The sequence below is a fragment of the Alexandromys fortis genome, unplaced genomic scaffold, assembly GCF_014885135.2.
Source record: "Alexandromys fortis isolate MF-2015 unplaced genomic scaffold, M_Fortis_MF-2015_v1.1 scaffold_60, whole genome shotgun sequence".
NCBI classification, from domain to species: domain Eukaryota; kingdom Metazoa; phylum Chordata; class Mammalia; order Rodentia; family Cricetidae; genus Alexandromys; species Alexandromys fortis.
The window spans coordinates 2,588,046-2,594,562 of NW_026067946.1; the positions used below are offsets into that span (position 1 = coordinate 2,588,046).

Here is a 6,517-nt window from a genome sequence, read left to right on the forward strand (position 1 = left end):
ATCTTATAGACATAGAACCAAATTAAATTGCATTGAGAGTGAAGTCCTAACACAGCAAAAGAGCTGTGGTGGGCAGAATGCGCAAACTGGCTCCACGGTGTTTACAGCCTACCTAACTCCTTCCATGTGGGACTACCGTGGGATAGTCACCTCCACGGTTACATGTCTGTACCCCTCAGTCCTAGCAGACCGATGGCTTCGAGGAAGTGGTGAGGGCTAGAGGTGGCCTCAAGCAGCTAAGAGCTGCCTCTATCAACAGTCAGCAATACAAGGCATCACTCCTACAAATTCAGGCAGAGGTCTGCCCAAGTGAGCATAGACGCGGGTTTAAGCGGACAAGACCACATCATGGCTGCCCTTGATCACAGCCAGGCAGACTGACTCCTGACCCATGGAGACTCTGTGTGACAATGGTTACTTGAAGGTTTGCGTCTGAGGTGACACTGGGAGCGCCAACGCTGAGGGGCAGGTAGTGAGTGGGAATGTACCCTATGGGAGTGTTTCTAAAAGGGGGCAAGGAGAGGCAAGACAACCGTGCAAGCCTTACAACCTGACTTTGACCCCCCACAATGCTCTACACTCTCTCTCCGGTTTTCTCTCTGCATGTCGAGGACACAGCACTGAAGGCATTTTTCCTTTCTGTTTGCAGGAGGGTACGGAGGGAACCGATCACCACACAGACTTTCTCCACGACACATTTGGAGGGGGGCAAGAATTTAGATGAGAGACAAACCCAAGACAATAGGTTTCCAAGAGGGCTCAGCTGCTCGCAAGATAAATACTCCTTGTCTACCTCATCTGATGATTAACTGTCCCGCTACACAGCATCGGGGCAAAGGACCTTTCTGATGTGTGCGCAGATAAACACTTGCGCACGCACATGTACCTTTTCAGGATGGAGCCATTCCCTTTCCCTTCTGACATTGGTAGGACTCGCTGAGAACTTATTACAGACAGAAAAGACCTACATGCATATGATGTGGCTAGAAAAACCTACCATTTTCCCCCCAGAGAAGTTCAGAAACAATTTTAGGAAGGACAGAAATAAAAAAGAATGGAAACAAAAGTGTCTAAAGAAGCAGAGACAAAAAAGAAAGAAAAAGAAGCAAGCAGAGCTATTTGGAGGGGGGTTGCCATGAGATAACCCTTCCTGTATTCTATCACCTCAGTCTTCTCAGGGTTCCCTCAGGGCTGGTACAGGGGTGCTGCTCTCTTGGTTTGACCCCACAGAGCAGTTTTCTAGTTCATCTGAAATGTGTACTTCATTACATTGAATAAAAGAGAACGCACTATTTGACTCAAACCCTAAGGAGGCAATAACAAAAGATGAGGATAGTTAATTCGAAAATGAGCCAGCCCCGTATTTCCCTGAAAACGTTGTGAATAAAGGGGTGGGCTGGAGCTGACAGAAAACAGCTGGAAAAGCATGACGCCAACCACGCTCAGAAGTCTGCAGTGTGGGGTGGACTCTGGGGCCTGGGACAGCACAGCTCTCTGCAGGCGCGGCCATGGAAAGTGATGAATGACTTGGCAGGGGTAGGGGGCGAGGGGGGTACGGGGCTGGTGTCTTCACATACTTAAAGGCCGACCCTCACAAGAGCCTGTGCCTGAGCCAGGGGACACCCTGTTCCAAAGAACAGAATGGAGTCTTGTTTGGTTTGCTGTCCCTACCTCCTCCAAGCATAGCAGAAGCTACGGAGGAACCGAGATTAGAGGAACCTGGGGTCAGATTTCCAATAACATAAACATTCACACAGAACACATATGATGCTCTCCAATATCCCAGACAGCAGATAGTTACTGTGGAAAATACAAAGGAGAAGACTGAGGCCGGTGGGGGGAGGGGGCAGGTGCAGCAATACACACCTGACATCGTAGCCTGTGAGGGAACCATGAGCTTTCATGGAACCTGGAACCCAGCTGGAGATATGGGATAACTAAGCTTTGATTGCGTTAAGACATAATTTTAATTGTTTAAGTAGAAATGTCTATGTTAAATGGAACAGGCGTTTCAAGGGGAAATAAAAGATTATGTTGAAATATGAAGCGGCGGGGCTGCGTCCCCAACACCCCGGCCGCTTGGCTAGCTCATGCCCGAAATAACAACACACAAACTGTATTCATTTAAAGAACTGCTTGGCCCATGAACTCTAGCCCTTACAGGCTAACTCTCGCACCTGGACTAGCCCATTTCTAATAATGTGTGCTTACCGGGAAGAGTCTAGCCTACATCCATCTTCATCGCATATGCCTCAGAGAGCAGAGCTATCGCGTCTACCCGGGAGAGCTGAGCATGGTATCTCTGCTCCAGCAGAGCTGTCGGGTCTCTCTGGGAGCAGAGCAGAGTCTGACCTCACTTCCTCTTCCGCCCAGAATTCTATTCTGTTTACTCCTCCCATCTATGCTCTAAGCTAAGCCAAGCAGTTTCTTTATTGCTCAGCCAATGAAATCAACAGATTGATATATGACACTCCCACATCACTTCCCCTTTTTCTGTTTAAACAAAAAAAAAAAGGGCTTTAACTTAACATAGCAAAATTACATATAACAAAACAGTTATCAAGTAAAAATTACAATAATCTATATCATAACTAAGAAAAACTATAACTATAGCTAACTATTCTTAACTCCATCAAACAGTCCAGAAAGATACAATATTACCTAAACAAATAAGAAATAAGCAAACTCTCAAACTCTAGAAATGACAGAGACATCTCACTGCCTGGACAGTCACCCAAAGTTCCTCTGTACCGTTGGGGCATCCATCTTCAGCCTAGAGGCCCATAGTTTCCAGCAGACATTTCCACAAAGCAGGAACTTTCAAAGGCAGTCACTATCTGCTTGTCCTGAAGAATGTCTTGCAGACTCTTTCATGAATCAGGAACCCCGAAAGATCATCTCACCTTTAGGCAAGTTCAGCAGTCCTCTCTCTGCGGGTTCTCTGTGTCCAGTTTATGCAATAGTCCAGGCAAGAGCAGTTTCTTGCCCAAATGGCTATCAAACTCCATAAGGATCTCCTGAGTGGGGCTTTACAGACAGGATTTAAATGCAGGATGTTGATACTGAATGGCTGTCCTGGATTATTATTGGGATGGGCCCAATGTGGGTTGTGAAGACGGGAGATGACAGGAGGGAGGCAGGAACAGGAAGGACGGTGAGTGCCAGCGTGGAGGATGGAAAGGACCACGAGGAATGTGTGCTTGGAAACGGACTCTCCTATGGGAATGCAGCCCTGTCCACCCACTTAGCGCAAGGTAATAAATGTGCCTTGTTTTGAGCTGTCCTTTCTGCTGTTATTTGCTGTAACAGCAATGGGGAACTAACACAAGGTTTGAGAACACTGTCCCGGGAGTCACCATCTGTGGCACGGTAGACAGTTCAAGCCCACATCAGTGAGAGCGGAGAAAGGTCTGGAAATGCAGGCAAACTGACACGGAGTAGAGAAAAGGGAAAAAGATGAGGGCCAGACTGTGGCCACAAGACAAAACAGCACCGCTCTGGGGTGACTGACAGTGAAAAACCAAGGGTGCTCATGGCAGGAATGTGGAAGAACAAGATGGTAGGACCTAGTGGCATTCTAGAAAGGTCAGGTAAGAGAAAGGTCAGAAGGACCTTCAACACTCCGAACCTTGAACTGTTAGTTCTAAGTGTTGTCGTTGTGTGTGTGTGGTGTATGTATGTGGTGTGTGTATGGTGTATGCGTGTGTATGTATGTGGTGTGTGTATGGTGTGTGTATATTTAGTGTGTTTGGTATGTCTGTGTATGTAGTGTGCATATGTGGTATGTGGTGTGTGTATATTTAGTGTGTGGTGTGTGTGTATGTAGTGTGTGGTGTGTGCGTATGTGGTGTGCATGTATGTGTGTATATTTAGTGTGTGTTGTGTATGTAGTGTAGGGTTGTAGGCGGAGACTGTTCTTACACTTCCTGGCCGCCCAGACCCGAATAATCACACGCAAACTATATTAATTACAACACTGTTTGGTCAGTGGCTCAGGCCTATTTCCAGCTAGCTCTTCCATCCTAAATTAACCCATTTCTATTAATCTATGTATCGCCACAACACTGTGACCTACTGGTAAGGTTCTGTCATGTTTCTCCTTCGGCAGCTACATGGCAGCTACCTGACTCCACCTTCTTTCTCCCAGCATTCAGTTTGGTTTTTCCACCTAGCTCTATTCTGCCCTGCTATAGGCCCAAGCAGCGGCTTTATTAACCAATGGTAATAAAACATATTCACAGCATACAGAGGGGAACCCCACATCAGAGAGTGACAAAAGCACAGCTGGATGACAAGGCTTGCCTGGTGGGAAGCAGTGCCTTAAAGCCAGCACAAGTCACTCCATTCAGTCTTACCTGCTACGGTGCTTCTGAGCAGTTTTATAATTACGATTACAGAGGGATACACACTTTTACATCTCACTAATGCATGCATTTGCCTTTTGGCCTTGCCTTTCTACCAATTCTAACACGGCAGCGGCGGTCCGACAAAGTCAAACAGCATGGTCTACCAAAAGCCTGCCCCTGCCCCCAAACTGGAGCTCCATGTGCCTAGAAGGATGTCTTAAATTCTGTCACAGAGATTTGAGAATTACTCCTCAATTCACTCTAACAAGCTTCATTAGGAGAAACTGGGCAAAGTTAATAAATAATGGAACTACAGAAATTGAAAGAACAAGTCCAAGAGAAAGTACAGGATATATAATATATATATATATATATTTTGTTTTGACAATGCTTGATTGCTGACGAGAGGGTAAAAAAAATGTCCTAGGGCAGAACGTGAGCAAGCTGGTCTGCACACAAGTAGCGTCTGTGGGCTGCCCCATGGACAGGGCCAGCCTAATTGGCAGTCACCCTGCTGTGTCTGTTATGGGGTCGATCCCCTGGTATCTGGAGAGCTCAGCTGGGCTGTGCTGGTCGCGGAGTACTTCATGCTGACCCAGTGGGTTAGGAAGGGGCTTGCACCTGACAAGCCGGCCAGGCTAGACTGGCAGGGAGAAGCTGTGTGCAGATGGAGAGAGACCTGACCTCAGCCTTCTGTAGGGACTTAGCTTACCAGGGTCCTAGAGGAATTTGTTTGCTCCTAAAACCAAACAAAACAGAATCCCATGAAGAAGAGGGACCCCAATTTTATGTTTGTTTCTCTCTGAGGTCCCTGGGGCTGTAGCGATATTTCATTTGTATTTTAATAAATAAAGCTTGCCTGAAGTTCTGAGAATAAAACAGCCACTCTAGTCAGCTGTACAGACCAGGCAGTGGTGACACACACCTTTAATCCCAGTAGCCACACTAGCTTGTCACAGAAACCAGGCAACTAGTATGTCACAGAAACTGGGCAGTAGTGGTGCACGCCTTTAATCCCGGCCTTCGAGAAGGGAGGAGACAGTTCTCAGACACAGTCTCATTCTGAGGATTCCTGGAGGCAAGATCATTACTTCAGACTGAGGCAGAGGTAAGAGCCAGTGGCTGGCTGTTTCGCTTTTCTGACCTTTAGGTTGAACCCCAATATCTGTCTCTGGGTTTTTATTAATCGTGCTACACCTGGCAAAATCCTATGGAAATCTGTAGGAATTTGCATGGTTTCTCCAGGAGGAAACCTGAACTTGATGGAATGCTAACTGGAGAATTAAATTTACTTAATTAAATGATTTGCCATCCTAACAGAAAAGTTTAGAACATCTCTAAGAAGAAGCGAGGGAGGGGGCCTGGTGGTGCAGGCCAAGCCCAGCACTCAGGAGGAGGAACAGAGGGGCACCTGTAGAGTCTAAGCCAGCCAGAGTGAGACCCTGTTTGAAATTAGACAGACAAAAATCTCAAAACAGACAACAGGGAAACAGGCTCACTAATCTTTTGGTTTAGACTTAATTCTCTACTCTCTGATTAAAGTGGAAAAACTTTTCACAATGTTCTAAAAGCCTCTGCATTCAGAATCAACACATTATGATATTTTTTATGCAGTGATGTGTCCCAGAATAAATACACAGACATTAAAAAGCATAAAACTAAAAGACTCTCCTAACAACCCATTTCTGGCTTCTTGCCCAACTATCTAATTATGGCGTGCATCCACGTGTTTCATATATATATTTCACATGTGTGAATATAACATTTATATATAAATCATTTATATATATATACATATATATATATATATATGTTATACTCCTAGTCACAGGTATGTGGAAAGAAAAATGATAAATTTGAACCGACTCATCACTTGTGATTTTTTTTTCCAGGAAATCTCAGTAGGTATTTCACGTTATCATGAAAAATTTAGCGCCCAAGTAATTCATAACCTACAAAAGATTAAGCCTGGTTTGGAGGATTTTTTTTTAAGTATTTATTTTCAATTCCTCAGTGACCATTTTTTCCTGAGCATCAGTTATTTCTTTTGCACTTCTGTTTCTTTACTCCATGACCTTGAGAAGGACCTCAGAGCTAAAGCACCGATCATTCTGGTATAGTGGCTCTTCACAACTCTGAGCACAGCCACGGGGGGGGGGGGGGGGGGGGGG

At 45.6% G+C, this 6,517-nt stretch overlaps 1 protein-coding gene across 1 annotated transcript in view; it reads right to left on the minus strand.

The window, feature by feature from the left end:
- The window catches only part of Snx24 (sorting nexin 24), a 151,605-nt gene that overhangs the window by 56,732 nt on the left and 88,356 nt on the right, over positions 1-6,517 (minus strand). The gene's annotated exons all lie outside the window — the stretch shown is intronic.